Below are 22,220 nucleotides of genomic sequence, written 5' to 3' on the forward strand. Positions count from 1 at the left end.
TAGATAAACAAGAGACTGTAAACTAAGCAAGTAGAAAAATATTACAAAAGTACAAGTGAGAGGCATTCCTATTATATATACTTTGATAATTTAGTATTAAATTATCCTTTAAAGGTTTCATGTGACTTAAGTAGTCCTTGAAGTCAGAGTCCTTGGCTCGCTTCATTCATGTCCTTAGGATCACTTAGCCCAGTGGTTGGCATATGGAAGGGCTCAGTAAATATTTGTTTGATTTTAGACCTCCTGAGGTTGTGACAGAATCCTAATTTGGGTACATTTTTATTATTAAATCTCTTAGCAAAACCAGGAACCTGATGTTTATATTCACATTGGAAGTTTAATTTAGTTATTCATCATCAGCAAAAGAAGTAATTAGTCCATTAATTAATAAATATCTATTAAACATTTGCTAAATAGCTTGCACTGGGGCTAAGTGTTGGGAATACAAACTCAGACATAGTTATTGCCCTTGGGGAACTTACATTCTAATTGGGGAAGGCAGTTCATGAAAGGGAGTTGAAAAATTTGGTTAGAAGATCTTTGGTGCCCAAATAGGGGCTTAACTTGCAGTTTCAATATATGGTAGGCATAATATAGTAATAGACCTGATCTGTTACTCACATATATATGTATATGTTTATGTACATGTATATATATATATATATGCATATATATACATATACCTATTATATTTAATAAATATAATAGCTACCATGGATGTAATGTCTTCAGTGTGCCAGATTTTTAAACATTATCTTATCTGATCCTTATAACAATACAGGGAAGTAAGTACTAAGTACTTTTGTTATCCCCATTTTACAGTTGCAGAATTGGAAAGTTAATAGAAGGTGTGACTTGTCCAAAGTTACACAGTTACTAGGTCTTGAGGCTGGATTTGAACTCAAATTTTCCTGATTCAAGAGCACCAACTATGTTAATAGGACTTCAAAATGAAACAAGCTGTTGAAGACATGGGTTCATATCTATGCAACAAAGAGGATGTTATTAGCTTACATCATATAATTTCTGAGAAATAATCTTAAAACTGACTTTTCAGTTTATAAACTTTCAGTTTATATGTTATTCCTCATCAACATATAAAGTCTTGAATCCTAGCCCATTATCATTTTCATGTTCTTCCATAATGTTTAAGAGATTTTTGCCAAAAGCTGTCATTCCAGAATTTTAAGATTTTTGCTCACTTATTCATCATGATTTGTTCTTTTGTTTTGGTTTTGGGTTTGGGGTTGGGTTTTTGTTTTTGTTTTTATTTTATTTTATTTTTTTTTTGCCTGTGATTTCATTAAAGTGAGGATCTATTGATGGGACTCCGTCCACTGACATATGGAATGCTTCACGAATTTGCATGTCATCCTTGTACAGGGGTCATGCTAATCTTCTCTGTATCATTCCAATTTAGTATGTGTGCTGCTGAAGTGAGCATTCCATACACTGATATAACCAATCCACTTGCTTCTTCTTGGGAACTGAGAAGTTAAATAACTTGTCTAGGATCATTCAACTAGAATGTGTCAGAAGCAGGATTTGAACCTAAATGTTCCTTATACTAAAGCAAAGAATTGATTTCATCCTACTGTCCCTTAAAGTCACTAAACTACTACTAATAACAATATATTTATGTGTATGAAAAGATAAATGCCTACATTTAAGCCCCCATCATTTTATACAGAGCCTGGTACATAGCAGACTTTTATTAAATCCTTTTTGAATGACTGAATGGTAGATTTTGTTTTTCAAAGTCCCTTCTCATACATTTGATGTGTTTGCCACTTTACTCTGTGAAGCAGGCAGAGCAGGCTATTTTACAAAGGAGGAAGTTAAGACTGTAGGAGGCTACCCAAGGTCACAGTGGTAGAAACTGGAGTAGAAGAAAGATGCTGTACATCCTAGTCCAGACCTTTTTCCTTGACAGTAGAAGTCACATGAGAAATGGGATTAAAAACAACCCTTTGTGTTTGTTTGACATTTCACGTATCACCTCAAGCTCATAGACTTGTTCTGAACATGTCAAAGCTGAATCTAAAATTGAAGAAAAATACCTTGGTTCACAATTGAAAAACAGGTGTACACGCTCCTCCTTCCATCCCCTTCTGTAGCCCTCATATGAATGTTTCATTTCAAGGAAATCTTTGTTACACTGTAATTTTCCCCTGAATCCTGTTATTTACATGGAATGCATGGTTCTTAATCACTGGTCTCTCACATATAAGGCTGTCAGGTGCTGTCTTAGGAAAATGCAAAATTAATATAAGGTATTTCTTATAGATTATCTATCCTGGAAAATAATAACTATCACTGCACATAGAATATCTTATATTTGGCCAATTCTGCCTTTTAAAATGATGAGAGAAAGAGAAAGAAAGACATTGAGGAGGAGAGAAAGGAGCAGGAGAAGAGAGAGGAAAAGAAAAAAGATGGAAGGAGAAAATATTAGCAACCTGTGAGGAATGTGTACACATGCAGAACAGTGCTAAATAGGTAATATGGCCTAAGTGCTTATTTATTGATTGAATTGTTGATTGATTATTTATTGGTTGAATTAAAAATACATTCTTTTGCTCACTAGATACAAAGTTCTATATTAGGAGTTGAGGATATAAAAATAAAACAGTCCCTTCCCTCAGTGAGTTTTACATCCATTTGGGAGAAGGAGATGTAAGATATAGCTGTGTGATTCTGAATTAGTCATTTAACCTTTTGGGACCTCAGTTCCTCATAAAATGAGGGTATTCGATTAGATGACCTCTAATGTCTTTTTTTGTTGTTCAGTTATTTGTAAATCAGGTCTGATTCTTCATGACCTCATTTGGGGTTTTCTTAGCAAAGACACTAGAATAGTTTGCCATGTCCTTCTCCAGATCACTTTACAGTTGAGGAAATTGAGGCAAACTGGGTGAAGTGATTTGTTCAAGTTCATACAAGTACTAAGTGCCTAAGACCAGATTTGAATTGAGGAAAATTAGTCTTTCTGACTCAAAGCACAACATCCTATCAGTATATCACCTACTTTAGCTGCCCTTCTAAAATCTCAGCTTTCTCTAAATTTATGATCCTGAGATCCCAGACTAGATGAGAAAGGATGAGATCAAGATTGGTAGTTTTGCCTTGGGCAAGAAGGAGATGAAGGAAGAGAATTTATTTTAAAGGCAAATATGGATTTTTGGACTATCCATAACATGATTCCTATTAGTGTGTGTATAACAGAATTGACAGCATATATTATGTTCACTCTAGGTTATTTTTTCAAATTTCACTTACTATATAATTGTGGCATCTATAATTACTAATGGTGAGTTGAATGACACAAAATTATAATATTGGATAGTCAGTAGTTCATTTACTTAACCCAAATGGACAAATATTAAAACACTCAGATCTCTTACATAGTTAAAAGTACAGTAATCTTTAAAGTCATTTTAAAATAGTTGTTGCAATACATGTCAGATCTCATTCCAATGACTCTCTCATCAATGAAAGCCTCACTATAAAGAAAACATTTGCAAGTCTCAGTTAATGACTTGCTTATTTGAAGGAAGAAAACTTCACTCCAGTGAAATCTGAGAAGCAATAAAATAAATTTGGATACCCCTTTGAAACTTGTTATAAGAGGATTTGACTTTCATTCAATCTGTGGACCAGCACTTTTTATTTATATTGAATTGAATGAACTAGTATATTATTCCAAACTAGCAAGTAGTTATATCAATTTATCATGAGAATGTTAAAAGAACTATTAACAACAATCTTCTTACCCATGTTGAATTTTGAGCAGTTGCGTTTCCAAGGTAACAGATTCCTTGTCAGGGAAAAATAAAGATGAATTTTATAGCTGTGTGAAAGCATTTGCCAAAAATAATCAAGTTAGATGAAAAAAATGTGGGTTTAAACCCCTTTACATCATCCCTCCTTTTTTTCACTGTTCCCCCAACTGTTCTTTACTCAAAGAAGACAGGAAGACACAAATTCTGGCTTAAAAATATTACACTAACCCTACTTTATAAATTGACCATATATTCATAACAAATAGCTATATTAGTTTTTAGCAAATATTTCATCTTTCCATGATTTACTCTTAATAGTAAAAATGATTTTCAATTGTAGGATGGTTTAGCTAATGAAGAATTGAGAAGAGAGAAGGGGAAAGAGAAGGAGGGAAAGGAGAGACAAAAGGAAGGAGAATGGGAAGAAGGAAAAGGGAAAGAGGGAGAAAGAGGCTATAAGGAAGGATAGGGAGAGAGACATATGATTAAGTGTTTTTTGTTGTTGTTCAGTTATTTCAGTTATGTCCAAGTCTTCATGACCTCCTTCTAGGTTTTCTTGACAAAGATACTGATTGTCATTTCCTTCTGTTCATTTTACAGATGAGGAAACTGAGGTAAAATCAGTTTTAAGTTAAGTAACTTACCCAGATTCACACAACCAGTTTCTGAGGCCAAATTTAAACTCAGAAAAATGAATTTTTGTGACTCTAAACTCAGCACTTCATTCACTGTGCCATCTGACTGTCCATGTGCAAAGCCTAAGAATGAAAATACAAGTGATCAAGCCAGCCCTGCCTTAAAGGACCTAACATTGGGGGAATACAACCCATAAAGAGGGTCTGGAAAGACAGAGGAAGGACATGTATTTGTGGAAGCATGATGAAGAGATGCACAAGAGATGCTGGTCTCTAGCAGGATAAGTTTATGGCAGGAAATCCTGAGACAGAGTCTAAATTTCTGGTGGAGAGGAGGTAGAGATGGTAGTCCAAGAAAAGAACATGTGGAGAAGATATCCTGGAAGAACATCTCTTTCTAGCAAATCTAAATTATTCCTGTGGCATATATCTTTGACATATAAATACTTAATAAATCCTTTAGATGAATATCAGTACAAATTAGCACTTGCTCAGAAACATATATGGCCTAGAGACACTGAGGTAACTGACTTTCCCCAAAGAAAGAGAGGAAACACCAAAGTCAGAAAACTCGAACCTATTTCTTATTCATTTCCTGCCTGGCTCTCTATCCACTAACACTTGCTACCTCTTACCTTTATCTTATGCTTAAATAGCTGGTTCATAGGAAGAAAACTGGGAATTTGCAGGTACCCCAATGTCTCTACTTTTCTTGATAGAAGGCTGAGAATAGACAAATTGTGACTTGATTTAAACAGAATAAACAAAGTCATCAAAGCAAAGTATTCTGCATATTTTTGAGTTCTCAATTATTTAATTTAGATTACTTAGCTATAGTCAGAGCAAAGCTACTTGGGTTTTTTAACTTGAATTTGAAACTGAATACAAATACTAATTTGGCTTTACCAATTAATTTAGAGTAACTGGTTTCATTGTGTATGTATATAAGCTTGTCAAAAGTATTTTTGGTGATGAACATAACAGGTGACAGGATGCAGTCCCCCCCCCTCCCTGTCCCTGAGTTTATAATCTAATTAAATGTACAAACTTCAAGTTGAGCCAGATGTCTCAAGAACCTGTGCCTGAACTTTCATTTATTACCCAAGTATATCCCTGAGCCCATATCTGAACATCTGATATGGGGGTGTCTGCGAAGATGTGGCCTAGATTCAAACTGAAAACTTGACCCAGTTTGACCTGTGCTGCTGAATCATCAGACCCACTCACTATTAGTATTGGAAGTCTGAATATGAAGGCAGAGAATGCTTTGTTTTTCCTAGCAATTAGCCTAGTGCCTGGTACATCATTCAATCATGGATCTAAATAAAGCTGTAAGAGATGCCAGAGACCACCTTCTCCCACCTCCTCATTTTACAGATAAGGAAACTGAGGCACACATGGATTAACTGATTTGCCCAAGGTCATATAAATAGTGCCAGAAATATGATATGAACTCAGATTCTCTGATTTAAGAAGTAGCACTCTTTCTATTGGAGTACACTATATCCACGCTACACATAGTAATAAATCCTTACTGATTAACTGATTTTGCCCTCCAAATGCTTTAAGAATATTCTGATGTAGGAAGGTCGATTTTCTTAGGAAATTGTTGTGCTGCTTTAAAAAGTTCACTGAAATCAAGGATCGTCATACTTTCAAATAGGAAACAGAATAACTATTGAAAAGATCATTCAGATTATCTTTCATCTAGCTTTCATTTTGTTGGCTTTTTTCCTGCAGGTGGATGATTTTTTTTTGTTAAGGACATGCAGAGTAAGAAATGAGAGGAAGTACAGCTAGATGCAGGTGCAGAGTTGGAGGGAAAAAATCTAGTGAGGAAGTAGGAGAATTCTAGCAGAAAAGAATGTCATTTTAAAAGGAAGTATTTAAGACTGAGAGTGGAACTTGATTGGAATAAAGTGATACTGTGGGCAGAGTGGTTTAGAGGTCTAAATCTGAATTTAAACCCGGCCTCAGATATTTGTTAAGGGTTTGTATAATCTTGGACATGTCACTTGAATTTTCTATATTATAGTTTTCTCATCTGTAAAATTATGAAAACAATAAAACCTGCTTCCAGGGTTGTTTTGAGATTAAAATAAGATAATATTTGTAAAATACTTTTCAAGTCTTAAAGTTCTACATAAATACAATATTATTATTATTATTATTATTTATTATTAGGGCAGCTAGATTGCACAGTAGATAGTCAGGAAGTCTTATCTTTCTAAGTTCAAATATGGTCTCAGACACTAGCTTTGTGACCTTAAGAGAGTCATTTCACCCTGTTTACTTCAGTTTCCTCATCTGTAAAATGAGATGGAAAAGAAAATGGCAAACCACTCCACTATTTTTGCCAAAGAAACCCCAAAAAGGGTTCAAAGAGTAAGACATGATAGCAAACAATTGAATATTATTATTATTGCCATCACCACTAGAAAGAATAAAATGAGATATTTGTATTTAGCTCAGTGCCTGATACATAGCTGATATTGTATACATGTTATATGTTATTATTGCTGTTGTTGTTATTAAATTGGTGAAAGTCAAGAATAAGGAAACCTCTCTTAATTGAATAATCAAAAAGTTGTCCAGTTTTATCTACAAGGCTAGAAATTGCTAATGGAAGAAAAATCTAGAACTTCAGAGGAATGTCCAAGGTCATTGACAAATTAATCCTTGTTTACCAAATCTGCTTGTTCCCTGAAAATAGGAACCAGTTAGTTGTTTAATAAAAGAAGGTGATCTTATCAGTTCATGAGATTATGAAAAGAATTTCTTTTAAGGAGTTTAAGGAATTATTTAATTAAATTGGGGGGGGATGAATGAATTCAGAGAATGTCTTTGACATTAATCATGGGGAAAAACCAGCTCATTTGACTGTTTTGCTTACAGAAACCCAAATGAGATTAGATTTGCATGTAAATTAGATGAGCTAATCTTGCATATGCTACTCAGGTGAATTTAAAATACTGAAATAAGCAATTGGGCCAATTATATTTCCTACTCTATCTGTGGTTCTAAACACAAATTTAATTACAGAAAGAATATTTAATCTAGGGCAATGTTGAAGGTGCTATCAATATTACTAGATGGGAATTTGACAGAAAAATATTTAGGTACTAAAAAGATTTGACAGACATAGTCCTTAGTGAATTTATTTATGATTTGCATAAAAGCAAATTAGATGAAAGTAAATAGGATGAAAATGTGATGAGTAGAAAAGAACTAAAATTAAAACTATCTTCACATTCCTTCATTTCTTCAGAATTGTTTGTTTTTCTTCTAAAACATTCTTTTTAAGAGGGATCTTTATAAAATAGGAAATTGTAGAGTAGAAAGAGAAATTATAGTGTTATAAAATAGGAAATTGTAGAGTAGAAAGAGAAATTTAAAGAATATATATGTAAAAATTTGAATAGTATAAATTTTGATTCATAAAATTATATTCCACTGAGCAATCTAAAAATATTTCATAAAATAAAGTCTATTTTTGCTTGAATCTGTTTAGAGATGACCAAATGACAATTAACAATTTAAAAATCATAGTTACAAAATATTATAAATGATGTCATCAGCTTTTGGTGACATAAGAGATTTCCAAGGTGAAAAAATATATGAAGAATTTAATCTGAAAATAATCCATATTCATTCTTGATTGGTTATACAATGCCCCCAAATTTTTAGTGCAGTGTTAAGCTTGACAACACTAAGTTTTGGGACACTCTGTATGTTATTGAAGAGGAACACTATGGGAGATATAGGACTTTATAGATAGGAGACATTATTAGAAAATAATTCTTAGATTCATTTAAATATTTCTCTGCCAATCTTAAAGGAAGGAAAGGGACCCACATGTGCAAATATGTTTGTGGCAGCCCTTTTTATAGAGGCAAGAAACTGGAAACTGAATGGATGCCCATCAATTGGAGAATGGCTGAATAAATTATGGTATATGAATGTTATGGAATATTATTGTTCTGTAAGAAATGACCAATAGGATGATTTCAGAGAAGCCTGGAGTGACTTATATGAACTGATGCTGAATGAAATGAGCAGAACAGGAGATCGTTGTACATGGCAACAACAGGACTATATGATGATCAGTTCTGATGGACATGGCTCTCTTCAACAATGAATTGATTCAGACTAGTTCCAATTGTTCAGTAACGAAGAGAACCATCTACACTCAGGGAGAGGACTGTGGGAACTGATTGTAGAATATAGCATTTTCACTCTTTCTGTTGTTGTATGCTTGCATTTTTGTTTTTGTTCTCAGGTTTTTTTTCCTTTCTTTCTTTCTAAATCTGATTTTTCTTGTGCAGCAAGATAACTGCATGGATATGTGTGTGTGTGTGTATATTGGATTTAACACATATTTTTAACATGTATTGGAATACCTGCCATCTAGGTGAGGGAGTAGGGGTAAAAAGGGGAAATTTTGGAACAGAAGGTTTTGCAGGGGTCAGTGTTGAAAAATTACCTGTGCATATGTTTAGTAAATAAAAAGTTATAATTAAAAAATATATTGGGTGCATGGGCAAAGGGTGGGAAAAGCAGGAAGAGTAGAAAGGTTTGTATCAAGAATAAGTATGATTTCAGCCTTTATGGAGTCTAGTTGGAGAGAGAATGTGTGCATGTAGGTAATTATAATAAAGATAAACTAGAATCCCAAATTAGGATAGATCATAAATTCCTTGAGGATAGTGACTAATTTTCACTGAGTGAAAATATTTAGCTATGCTTATTTAAGGGAATGGGGTGGGGGATGGAGGTGGGGCTGTCTTTTTAACCCAACCTGTATCAGGGCAGAAATTCCTTTGTATAATCTTTGATAGCAAAAACAATAGGGTATAAAAGTTCAATAGAGGAGATAGACTAAATTATGTTTAAAGGTTGTACCAAATCTAAATATTAAAATACTTGTGGCCCAAAATTAATACTGAAAAAAATTGCTATTACTGTCTATATTTGTTTTAAGAAGAATTTTAAAGATGAACAATGCATAGTCATATGTCAATATCTCTTATAGGCTTTTTTAATACCTGTCTTCTTATTTTCCTATATTTTCCATTAGAACTAACAGCATTTTTGCTCAGTTTGTAGACTATTTGGTTTAGATTCCTGATTAGGCAAGTTTAAAACCACCAATTTGCTTAAAGGGGTACTATTCTTAAATACATCTCTGCTCCATTTGTCCTTTTGGTTAAGGGAGAGGAGAAGGAGATATTTGTCAGAAGAAGAGTATTTGTTAGTCTACAAGCCTTTATTAAGGTTTCGTGCTAAGCTCTAAGGATACTGCCCTTGAGGATCTCACAGCTCAACTTTGGAGATAATATCCCAACAAATGTGCACATTACTGGATACATAAAGGGTAGATAGAAGGTATTCTCAGAGGAAAAATCAACGTAGAACTAGGAGGTGGTAGAAAAGGCTTATTGCTAATAATTATTGGTCATGTTTCCTCCCCCCTCACCCCCTGTTTATTAAGTCAGTTGTCCTCAATTATTTATTTTAGTGAAAAGGAATAATGAAAGCATTGAGATATTTATACCTATACTTAATGATAATTCTTTTTTTTTTTTTTTTGCCTCAGTCTCTCTCTAATGTTTCAATCATATGGCCCTTTGAAGTTAGAGGTTGGCAGAAAATGCAGAAATTAAGATACATATGCATATATGTTTATTTCAGGCACATTTTAATTTAAAACATCTTTTGGATTCCAAACTATATCCTAGGCTGTCAATGATGGTATTGGGCCAAGAACAGCATTATGCAGCGAGATGTGACTGTGTGCACACATCCTTCTTTTAGAAAAGACTGGACAGTGATATAGTTCAGTGATTCTAGCTGTCTTAATAATCAATTTGAGCCACTACATAATTGATTTAGCTACTATTAGTGTCAATCAACAAGACAGTCAAAATAATTGAATTCACTAGGCTGTGTCCAGTTTGGTTAGTGTCCATAGACATGAGTCATAGAGTCATCTAGTGTGTCCCATTGCAGATTCATGTCTCCCTTCTACAACACTCCGGATTAGCAAACCTTTTTTACCTTTGGTGATAGAAAACTCACTACCTTATGAGACAGGTCATTCTACTTTTGGACAGCTCTAATTATTAAGAAGTTCTCCTTGATGTTATTTGAAGTCTTATGCTTTCTATCTTCTATTCATTGGACCAAATTATGTCTGCTTGAGCTAGTGAAAATAAACCTAATCCTTCTTAGGAATAACAGCTGTTCATATATTTAAAGACTAAGATGACATCCTCCCTTTTTTAAAGCTTATTCCCCATTAGGGTATGGCTTTGAGCGCCTTTATCATACTGATTCAGCTTCATCTTGGATATGCTTCAGTTTATCATTTTTCTTCCTAAAATGTGGCCCCATAGAACTGCAAATAGTACTTCTCTAAATGTGATCTGAATAAACCTGAATATGGTGGGAGTATGAATTCTTATGCACCAAAGCAAACACTGTGCTTCTATTAAGGCAGCCTAAGACATCAGGTTTTTTTCCTTTGATGTTACATATCTGAGTCCAATTAGATTTGTAGACTACAAAAACTTCTAAGTTATTTTCACATATTCATCTTTGTCTAGCCATGTCTTTATAATCTGAAGTCAGGCCTGACTATTCTCAAAGTATCTAAGTGGAGGTACTTTTTAGCTGACAATTAGCAGGCTAAATCCAACTGTGACCATGTATTCTAGGGAAAAAATGTAATAGTCTAGAAATAAACTATAAGATAAGCATGTTTCTCAAATGGTCAATTCCCCCTTATCTTTAGATTAGAAAGTTTTGTGAAAATGAAGAAGAAATTTGCTAATGCCCTTTCTTATAAAGTACAGGTAGGAATATTTTTTAAAAACCAACAGATAACCTTTTTTTCTTCATTAGCTCCAGTAATTGAGAGTTAACCTTATTGATAAATGTGGTTTAGTGACACAGTAATTTGTCAAAATGAATCAAGGATGAGTTATGTTTAATCAAATATGAAGATATATTTAAAACCTGATTTTTTGCCCAACTGATAGATTTAATAAGACACATAACACCACTTAGTGTTCTATTATTTTATATGTGAACTATAGCTATCATTGTAATTCTTTAGTCATTTCAGCCATCTTTGACTTTTTTTAATAGTGTTTTATTTTTTCCTCAGTTACATGTCAAGACAATTTTTAACATTCATTTTTACAAGATTTTGAGTACCAAATTTTTCGCCTTCCTTCTTCTACTTCCCCTCTTCAAAAGATGGCAGGTAATTTGATATAGTTTATACATATTCTATCATGTAAAATATATTTCCATTTTCCATATTAGATATAATTGTGAAAGAAGAAACAGATCAAAAGGAAAAAAAAAACACTAGAAAGAATAAATTGGAAAAAAAACATGCTTTGATCTACATTCTGAGTTCATTAGTTCTTTATCTAATTATGAATAGTGTTTTCTTTTATGAATCTTTGGACTTATATCATTGTGTTGCTGAGAGAAACTGAATCATAGTTGATCATCACACATTGCTGATATGTCTGATTCTTCTTGGTCCCATTTAGGATCTTTTTGGCAAGGATATAGAATGATTTGCTATTTTCTTCTCCATCATCTCATTTTCATAGATGAGGAACTGAGGCAAACTAGATTAAGTGATTTTCTCAGGATCACACAGCTATTGGGAATCTGAGATGGAATTTGAACTACTGATGAATCTTCCTGACTCCAGACCCCTCATTCTCATCCACTGTGCCATGTAGCTGTCCCTACTGCATAGTTAATGTTGACTTTTTTATCTTTTATATCTGTCCTCTTCTATCTTTTGGAATGCAAACTCTCTGAGGACAAGGCCTCCTGTAGGCCTTACTTCATTTCACAATTTAGAGTTGGATTAAATGATCTCAAAAATCTCTTCTAGCTCTGATCTCTGTTTTTTACCTTTTTTTCATCACAGAACTTAGTAGGTGTTTAGTAAATAATTCAATGAAAAACCAAAAAATTTCAAGGAGCATAAACATGGAGAGCTTCAATTCTGATTCAGATCATTTATCTTTTCTTCTGGTTTTAGGGACAAGATAGGTTTTCCCCACAACCTCTAAGGGGAGACATAAATTAAATTGATAGGCTTGTAATATGATATTTGAAGGAACCATTCTGAAAATCCTTCACATTTCATCTTAACAACATTCTATTCTTCAATACTCAATTCTCTTGTGTTGATTTTTTAAACACTATATACTTTTATTGGAATAATGTGTTTATCTCATGTGGGACAGAGAAAAAACTTGGTCCTCAAATTAAATTGATTCTTTAATACTTTAATTGAAATCAATCATGTTTTCTTTTTTGTTAGTGATAAGGTGCTACACTGACCAATTACAAATAATTAGTTTGTTATTTATATATTGAAAACCTGAAGTCCTGAGCATTTCTTTTAGTTCAAAATATAGACTTAGCATCCCTTAGACTGAATTTTAAAAATAATTAATAAATTTGCCAACACTTTGTAGCCTTAAATATTTTTGCCATATAAAAGAAATGGAAAATTATTTTCATTTAATTTGGGATCAAATTTTTAAATATGAACTGTTCTTGTTAATTTTTTCCAAACTCATTCTTAAAAACTTTTGTCTCTTTCTCTCCCTATTTCTCTTTTCCCCTCTCTCCATTCTTCTCCCTCTTTTTTTTTCTTATTTCTCTCTTTCTTCCCCTTTCTCTCTTTTTCTCTCTTTCCCACCCTTTCTTTCTCTCTTTTTCACTCTTCAGATTCAAATTCTGTCCTGATACATACTACCTATGTTACTAAGTCAAATCATTTAATCTTTGGACTGCCCCAGTCAAATCTCAGAGACAGTGAATTGCAGACATTCCTGACCTATACTGAGATTGGGAGTTTCTTCACTGAGAATTAAGTATATTAATTAAACCAAATATCTGAATCAAATGACCCAAACTATTCTTTTGTATTAGGTGATGTGTTGTACTTGCTATCTAGTCTTTTTCATTAATTTTAGTAGGGAAATTTTATGTTCTTAATTTTTTCTCATTATTCTTTCTTCTTGCAACTACCAAACTATCACATTTTACCCACAGTCCTTTCTCCAAACCTGTCAGCATTCTTCATATTGCATATAGACCTTACCCATAAAGTCTTTTATTGTTGTTTGCACTCATGTCCTGCTCTTTCTGACTCTACTTGAGGTTTTATTGGCAAAGATACTTGAGTGGTTTGTCATTTCCTTCTCCAAGTCTTTTTTACACATGAAGAAACTGAGGCAAACGGTTAAATGACTTGTCCAGAATCACACAGCTCATGTCTGAGGCCAGATTTGAACTCAGAAAGGTGAATTTTCCTGACTCCACGCTCAGAATTCTATCCATTGTGCCAGCTAGCTCCCAAGTTAAGCCCTCCATCTCCATAATTCAGTAACAATTTGCCCAAAGAATTTGGGCAATTGTCCCCGTAACAGAGAAATGAGATAGTTGGGCAGGTAGGAAGAACCCTGATGAGATCAGAATGGACTATTACTCTTTTCATCCCTGTGCTTAGATAAGCTTATTTTTGTCTTTCCTGGTATATTTATATTTATTAATCCAGTTAAAGTCTTTACACATAGTCATTGTAGGATATTCCATCTTTACTATTGTCCCTGTGTCTCTTATCATCTGGTGAGCATATGTATAAGAGTGTTTGACATGAAGGATTGGAATTTAACTCTTTCCAGAAATATGAATTAGTGTGACTTTGTAATCCTTAACTTAAACATTAAGGTTGATTGTTCCACTAAATATATATATATATTTGTAACCAAGCAGGGTGTAAGTAAGTCTCCCAAAAGAAGATTCCCTGGCTTGTCCATAGCTGATATTTAGGTAGCTTTCTATATGCCTCACTTAGACTATGTTCATTGGTCAGCTGAGAATCTCTCCTAAAATTATTTTACTATAAAAGGCCCTCAGCATGTAGAACATACATGAATTAAATAAGGTAGAAGTACAGAATCTTCCTATTACCCATAGACATTTTACTGATCTGACCATTTAGGAAGTAGAATCTTTCTGTCAGAAATCAAGATATGCCATTTAATTGAACACAAAAAAAGTTATTTTCTTCAAAGCTAACTGTACCATAACTCAGTGGCTTCATCAGATCTTTTTTTACAGAATATTCCTTAATGATAATCTCCCATTCTCTCATCCTATTCCCTAGTCATCTTCCTTGAACTTTTCTTTATGTTTTAGTTTGTTCTTTGAACCTTCTAGTTTTTCCAATTCCTCTTCATAACCCAGAATTCCCTACTGACTTACTCATCATCATTATTTAATTCATGTACATATCCACATCATTATTTCATTATCAATTGACATATTACATGCAAAGCACTTTGCTAACCTTTAAGTTGTATAAACTGTATAAATGCTAACTAATATAGGCTATGTCTCACTGTCAATCAAATTTGAATATAAATCATAGCACACAATTGCAGTGGAAAAGGATTCTGCCATATTTGTCTATTCCATTTACATGTTAACTGTGGAAAAATTTAATTGAGTTTTATCAGTTGAAAAAACTTACTAATCTAGGTCAGGATTTTTATCTTTAGATAGAAGAAAAAAGGGGATTTGAACCAGAAACAAAAGTCAAATAAATTTTTGTATAAAAAAATCTTCTCATGCACATCAGTCAAAATATTTCATTATTCAGAAACCTTTAGAGGATCCCTATTGTGTTTTTAATAAAATGAAAATTCCTCATCCTAGCCTTTAAGTCCCTGAAAAATCTGGCCCCTACCTACATTTTAGCTCTTTTTCGTATGTGTATTCTACAAGGAGGCATACTTTTAGACATCTTGTTCCCTTTTCACAGCCTTCCCCACCCTCAAGTGTATAATCATGCACAAAACCTCAATGGGATCACCAACAGTCAATCATGAATGAAACAACTGAACAATAACAACAACAAAAATCTATTTATCTTCTTTCAAATGAAGCTTACATACTATTTCCATTGTGAAAACCTTGCTGATTTTTCCACCTAAATTTTTTAATAATAATGATTATGATGATGAAAACTAAAATTTAGATATTATTTACTATATGCCATGGACTGTGCTAAAGTGCTTTATAATTATTATCTCATTTGATTCTCACAACCTTGGGAGGCAAGGTGCTATTATTATCCCCATTATACAATTGAGGAAACTAAGGCAGACAAGTTAAGTATATGAAACTTACAAGTATACATATACAAAAATATATGCTTAGTATTCTTCTTATCATGAAAATTGGAATTTTTGTTTATTAAAAATAGGTTGACACTTTAAAAGTTTGATTTTAGGTTCTTATCCAAAAGGTTAGACTGTTTAAATTATAAGTAAGATATAACCATGCTCAGGTTTCCCTTCTCTTCTGTTAATTTAGAAACTCTATTACAAAATCTCACAATTCTGTAGGATTTATTGTTCTCCTTTGGCTTTATATTTATATAGTTTAAATACATTCAATTCTTGAACAGAATGATGTGATAAGTTTTCCTTTCTCTTAATAATTCTTATTTAAAAAAAAAAACAAATTTATTTAAACATTAAAGACAAAATAAAAAAAGAAACAAAATGGCTGTGTTCACAGCAGAACATGAGAGAATTCAAATTTCCATTTCAAGAAAGCCTATATAATAAACAGTATGCATTATGCTCAGAGCTGTCCATGTTTTCTTTGCTTCCTTGTAGATTTTCTTTTGTTCTCTGCTGTGCACTTTAACTTTATTCTTTTTATCCCCTTTCCTCCTCCCCACTGGCCCCACGAAGGATAAAATTAAAAGTCAATACACATACATATACAAACAAACATATACATACATAAACATAAATATCTATAATCATGCACATACATACATACCTACATTCACATATATCTATACAAAACTATTATATGCTTTTTTTGTCTCCTATTTCTCTGAAAATAGAATCATCATCCTTCATAAGCCCAAGTCTACATATTTTCCATCATTTTCTATACCACACCAATATTTCAACTTTATACTATCTAGTTATTTTAGTCTAAAACAATATTGATTAATATGACTGACATATAGTATAGTTTATTTTTCTTTTTTAATTTAGTCACTTTTAAATCCTCAATCTTGCTACTAAAGGTCACTACTATTAATGCTATTTATGATCTTTTTACACTATTTATGATATTTTGATACTATTTATAATCTTTATATTTCCATGTCACAACAATTAATTATTGTTTGAGAAGTAATACCAGAGTAAATAATTGCTTGAATTTATGTTAGTTTTTAAAAATTTGCATAACTCCAATCTCACTTTCAATATGTAAGTAATGTTGCTTTCCCAAAGGTTTTGATTTGCCATGCTCTTGCTATTGAAATCAATTGCAGCAATAGATGACTTAAATGAACTTTATGGCCTATTTACAAAGTTAAATAAATTTCCTCGTTTTGGAATACAACACAGAGACAATCCTAAGATCCTAGAATTATAGAGTTAGACCTAGAAGAGTAAAGCAACTGAGATCTAGAGAAGTAAAAGAACTTAAGAGTTTCACAGGCAATAAATAAATTCCCCTAGAGCAGGCGTTTCAACCCAAGACCTCAAGTGCCAAACCCAGTGCTCCTACTGTGCCACACTTCACTTGAATGATTTAAAATTGAATGTTTTCATCTCGGAAGGCTTCCTTATTGGCCCTTAAAAATAACTATTATGTTCTCTAAGGGTGAGAAATTTTATCAAGTCATATGAGACATTTTCTTCTGCCAGGATGAGACTGTCTTAAAAATAAGCAGCACTACCATGAGTTGCCACAAATCATTTCCGTCCTCCTTGACTGCTTCCTTAGGAGAGTTTGCCAAAAGAAGGCTTTAAATCCCCTTTCCATGGGTTTATGGGCTGCAGTAGTATATATAGGGAGATTAATTTCTGTAAGATGGTATCCTGAAAAATGGAAAGACTTGATTCTATTTTTTTCTTCCAATTCTTTGAATCCATATATATATATATATATATATATATATATATATATGTATATATATATATACATCCCTACCCTGTAGATATATATATATATATATATATATATATATATATATATATATATATATATATATATATATATATCCCTACCCTGTAGATTTCTATTTCTATGTGATTTGTAAGAACACAGATTGTTATGAGGAAAGAGAGAGGTTAACTTTAAAAAAATTATCAAAAAAGCTATTGCAGTGGTTGTTGTTGTTAGGAGCTATCTTATAGTGTTTGTCTTTCACAAATACTAAGCAGGGTATGCAAGAATGAATGTTATTTCCTTTTGATAAAAAGGGGTCCTAAGGGATCTATATTCTCTTTCTTATAATATGGAATTGAGTTTGTGGCCCCCTAAAGGCCTCAAGAATAAGAACTCCATAATAGTGCCTCTTCTACCAATAAATTCACTCAAATGTCTTAAAATCCATCTAGTCAGAGAATAAAAGAATTATCACTTTTTTTTGCAATTTTGCAACTTTGATTTTATCTAGATGGGGTAACAAGGAAAGAGGCAATGTATTGATGACATGAAACATTTCAACAGTGTTCTTCACCATCAATTTTCTATAGCTTTGTTTTAAGGAATGGCTTTTTGCGAGAGGAACAAAAAATATAGGGGCAATTTTAGATAGTAATGAAACAAAATATATTAAGATTTATTTTAAGATAAAGTGAAGTAATTTTCAAAAAATGTTTTATGGGAAATATTGAGTCACACAGAATTATAGTAATTCTGCCTAGACAATGTGACCTGTTCTCTATTGCAAATAATATCTTATACTTCTACTTGAAACCATAAGACAGTCTTTTAAAAGTCATCTATGTTAAAAAAAAAAAACTATGTGAAAATTTTTGGAATGCTTCTTAGACTAGAATATTTATTTTTAAAAATTATCACTGACTTGGTAGTACAATTTATACTTTTTGGGTTTTTAGAAGTTGCCAAATACTCTGTAATATACAATCATCCTAACTTAAAAATATATATATATATATGTCTAGTCATTTAAGTGTCATAGATCTCTACTTTGCAAGAGAAAATGTTTATGAAGTTTTAAAGTAATGTATATCTTTTTAAAATCTGTTGAATTACTTTTTCCTCAACTAATAATGCATTTACTAGAATATTTTCCTTTTTACTCCCTCCTTCATTCCAATTCCAATTCCAGTTCATCCCAATGTTCTCAATGCTGGGAATACAAAAGCAAAAATGAAATTGGTCGTGGCTTCTAGGAGCAAAAAGGAGGAGGAGAAAGGTATTGACTATTAGTGAAGAGTACTCAAGGTTACCAGTAGATGAATTTAATATCCCTTTGCCTGATAGAGTAATATCTGTAACATCCTATCTATTAATCTGCCCTTCTCCTCACATTCTCTTTCCCCAAATATGCCCAAGTATTATCTTTAAAGTATAAGTCCTTTTATGATGGAACTTCTATCCAATAACCTCCTTTCATACTCTGCAAATAACTTTATCAATTTGATCCTGGACTCACAAGTCGGAAAATTGATTCACCTTGCCAATAAAACTCTAAAAGCTCTTCTTCTTTATCAATTTTCATCAAGTACAATTTGGCAAAAAGAAAGATGTCCTGTACAGATAAAAAAGACCAAATAATGAAGCTTTATACTGATATTACTTTTAAAATTCCAGTCACATAATAGCATTCTCTGTTTACCACAAAATTACAGCATGTAAGAGTTTGAGGTCATAGACAGTTGAGTGAAGGATCAGTCCACATGACAGCAGATGGGAACATTATACAGTCTAGTGGAAAGAATGAAAGGTTTACAGCTTCACCTCAACTCAACAATTCAGCTTTTCTCTGTGCAAAATGTCTGTTAATATGGAGAAGCCAAAAATGCAAGAGTAAAAGTAGAAATAGCCCAAACCAGAATTTTACCCACTTCTACTCCAAAGCAACTATCCTTCATCCACTGTTTTGGGAAATATTTGTCCTATTAAGTAGTAGTGCCTGACATAATATTGAACAAAGGGTTGGCATTTAATAAGAAATGATTAAAAAGGACCCAAAAAGCACTTGCAAGAGATGGAAGACAAATACAATTTAATTCAACAAATATTAAATGTCTATTCTGTGCTAGGTTCATAAGTACAAAGACAAAGCATCCTCAAAATTCCTGATCCACAAGAAGCTCATATTTTAATGAGAAGATTCAACACATGCACAGAAAAGTAAATTTAAAAAAAATATGTGTACAGTACACATATTGTTTTTGGGAGGAAGAAAGCTCTACCAACTGGAACAGAAGGATAAGGAAGCAGAAATACACAATAAATATGTATGGATAAAGACTTGCCTACAAAAATAATCATCTTTGCTATTATTTGGGGGAGTCTTAAATTGAGTACTAAAATGAAAAAAGTAAGTAGACAATTAGTACTTACTATCTACCAGCTACTCTGCTAAATGCTAAGAACTAAATGAGATAATATTTGTAAAAAGGATTTTAACATAGTGTCTGGCTATTGTTTGTCCTGTGTTCTTGATGAGAACCATGACATCGGGGAGGGACATGCAAGTGAATTGGATTTAGGTGAGGGAGGGCTGGGCAAGGTCACCTGCCTCACCTTTTCCCCAAAACTATCTGGAACTAATGGCAAGATATAAATCAAGACAACTGAAGATGCCCCTGGATGCAATGAGAGACCTTGGCCATTTTCTTAGTTCTTCAAAAGGTTTCAGTTTGACTGAGGCTGCACCCATTCTGTAATTAAGGGTAGGTAGCAAAAGAAACAAATTATCTACTCTTTCACCTACTTCCCTCCAAATGCAAATAAATAAATAAATAAATGTTGGAGAAGATCCTCAGGGTTTCTGGCCAAAGCAGAAATGATTATTTAAATTTATTAAATTTAAATTTATTATTTAAATAATCTGAATCAATCAGGACCCAAACAATGCCCAAATGGGGCCTGACCTATAGGACCAATTAGAATCAAATTGGTTTTGGTTTAAAGTCTAGTTCTTAAGATCTAGCCAGTAAATCCCAAGATATCCTGGGGATGTTCAGAGATGCCAAAAAAAGAAAAAAAAATGTTTTAAAAAGCATCTATAGGTAAAGGTATGATGCCCTATATAGATGGATGGATGGATGAGAGAGAGGGAGGGAGAGAGGGAAGGAAGGAAGGAAGGAAGGAAGGAAGGAAGGAAGGAAGGAAGGAAGGAAGGAAGGAAGGAAGGAAGGAAGGAAGGAAGGAGGAAGGAAGGAAGGAAGGAAGGAGTCTTCTAACTGACTGATTCCAGGCCATCTTTACTTACAGAGATTATTTGTCCTTCATTCTCAAAGAGGATCATGAAATCAGGGAGATGATGCCATGACATACACATAGTAGGTGCCATACAAATGTTCTCTTCCCCTTGACATATTTTTCCTTCTCCTTCTCCTTAATTGATAAGAATACAAAGAAAGATGGTAAAATATAAGAATTAATGATCCTAACAATATTTACTGAGAATTCATAGCAAAACCTTAATTATTAAAAAAAAAACTTGCCAAGTATACTCAGAAATTATTACAAATTCAGTTTAATCTTCCTTAATTTGTAAATATATACTGCTTCACAATAATTTTATTCTTTATCTATAACTCTGTATAAGCCTCAATCTTCAGACTTTAAATTGTGTTCAAAATACTACACTTCATCAGGAAAGGAGACTGATTTAAATTAGAAAAATTTGTAACAACAATGGTTTCAACTAAATTGATTAATTTTCAGGCAGCCAAACAGTTTGGTTAATTAAGTATGCATTCATAAATGATTAAATTAATTGGCATTTTATTCTATAACTGAACAAAATAAAAAGAAATGCCCTTGAAGAGCTTACTTTTTTTAAAAAAGAGATATAAAGGCTTCTTCTATATGTTCTTAATAATGATGATAGTCATCCTTAAATATAAAAGTCCTCTCTGATGAGAGGAAATGTCCCAAGAGAGTAGTTTTTACTATGTCACCTCATTTTCATGAATATTAATACTGGTGAATATAAAAATATGAATGTGTTGATTTGTTGTCCATTGTTTGGAAAAATTTCTTCTGAAACCACTGTAGTGTTTGTTCTATGCCTGTGTAATAAGATTAGAAAGGGTCAAAGAAGGTAAGCATCCAAAAATGCCCCCCAAAAGCAGCTATTCATGCCATCTTTGTCATAATGGCTTCCATTAAAATAAGAGACTGGAAAATTGACAGAAACACTCATGTCAAGGATATGGGTTTCTTAAAGAAGCATGTCAGTATGCTTTTATATTTCAGTATTTGGCTGATTTTCACCAAAATTGATCTGGACTGAAACCTTCTCAATGCTTTTAAGGAAATGAATATATGGTTAATCCCCAAATAATTTATATTTAGCTTTCAAATGTGTTTTTGTATTTATAGTTGAGAGTAAGTTCACTTCATCTGAAAATAACAAAGCTATTACTTTAAAAGGTGGTGGGAAGTTACTTATTTTCTCTAAACTACTAACCTAACTCTTATCTGAAATCTGGAATATACTGGAAAAAGACTTGTTTTTCTCTTTGGGCTAATGTAAAAAAGGTGGTTAACAATTAGGTTTTCAAAGAGTTGGTGTGTTTTTTAATTAGAGGTTGAAGTTTTGGAGTTTTTTTGAAATTACATCCATAACTTTGTAGGTAAGTAGATTATATGATAATTATTACTATTAATGTCCATAAAAAGTTTTTTAAATGAATACTTTTGAGATATGTAATAGATATATATTAGATAA

General features: G+C 32.7%; 1 protein-coding gene and 1 non-coding gene across 4 annotated transcripts in view; one reads left to right on the forward strand and one right to left on the reverse strand.

The window, feature by feature from the left end:
- Positions 1–22,220, forward strand: part of DCLK1 (doublecortin like kinase 1) — a 393,205-nt gene that overhangs the window by 117,693 nt on the left and 253,292 nt on the right. The gene's annotated exons all lie outside the window — the stretch shown is intronic.
- LOC127558423 (U6 spliceosomal RNA) lies at positions 1,339–1,444 on the reverse strand. The gene has a single exon (XR_007952817.1). It is a non-coding gene; the product is annotated as a U6 spliceosomal RNA (small nuclear RNA).

This window comes from Antechinus flavipes, chromosome 3 (genome assembly GCF_016432865.1).
Source record: "Antechinus flavipes isolate AdamAnt ecotype Samford, QLD, Australia chromosome 3, AdamAnt_v2, whole genome shotgun sequence".
NCBI lineage: Eukaryota > Metazoa > Chordata > Mammalia > Dasyuromorphia > Dasyuridae > Antechinus > Antechinus flavipes.